The following is an 880-nucleotide window of genomic DNA, read 5'->3' as shown; positions in this document are numbered from 1 at the left end:
CCCTCCTGGATCCTCGGACTCCGACACCCGGGCGCTGCCTGCGGCGACTCCCGCTTCCCCTGCGGCCGCCTTCCCGTTATTTCGTTCATATATTTTTTTAATTTCTCTTTTATTTTCGGAAGTGGTTTAGATGTCTCACTTCCACCTTAATTTTAATTTGCCACTTCCCGCCGGAAAAATATTCCTCAGGAAACCCCGAATCTAGAAGGAAATACAGCAAATCCAATAAAACCTTTAACTTTAAACATATCTTTTTTTTTTTTTTTTAATTTAACGCCCCATGTCATCCAAACTGCCAAAATAACTCTCCCCTGTTTTTATTTAAATAGTTATTTTAAACTCTCCGGCAAATGCATTTTGACGAGAATGTGTCCGGCAGCACGCAGCAAATCAGAGGTTTTATCTTACGCCTCCTGGGACGGGAAAAAAGTGGAAGGTGGACGAGGGAGCTTCTGGGGAAGAAAAGCAACACAATTCGCTGGGGACACGGTCGGGCCGGGCGGGGGGAGGCGTGGCGGGGGCGCCGAGGGCCCTCGGGCTCCGCGCGGGGGAGCAGGTCTGGGGAGGAGAGCAGGATTTAAATAGCGGGGCCGGGAGGGCACTGGGCCCGCGCGTGACGGTACTTTATGAGCTAGGATGGGGCAGCGGAGGAGATCACTTTGCCTTCTCATCCCCCAAGAAAAAAACAAAGTTGGAGGGAGGCGGAGAGAACAGCCAGCCTCATTTCCTCCCCTGGTTTCCGCGGAAGGACTGAGGCCAAGGCGGGCAGGGAGAGGGCGCGGGACGCAGCGGACCAATAGCAGTCAACAGGTCCAGGCCTCCGCCGGGCTGCGGGGCCGGGCCACCGGGGCCCCCTCCCCTTTGTCCCCTCCCCCGCGGG

The sequence above is a fragment of the Pteropus alecto genome, unplaced genomic scaffold (assembly GCF_000325575.1).
Source record: "Pteropus alecto unplaced genomic scaffold, ASM32557v1 scaffold11, whole genome shotgun sequence".
NCBI classification, from domain to species: Eukaryota; Metazoa; Chordata; class Mammalia; order Chiroptera; family Pteropodidae; genus Pteropus; species Pteropus alecto.
Note: the sequence above shows the minus strand (reverse complement) of the source record.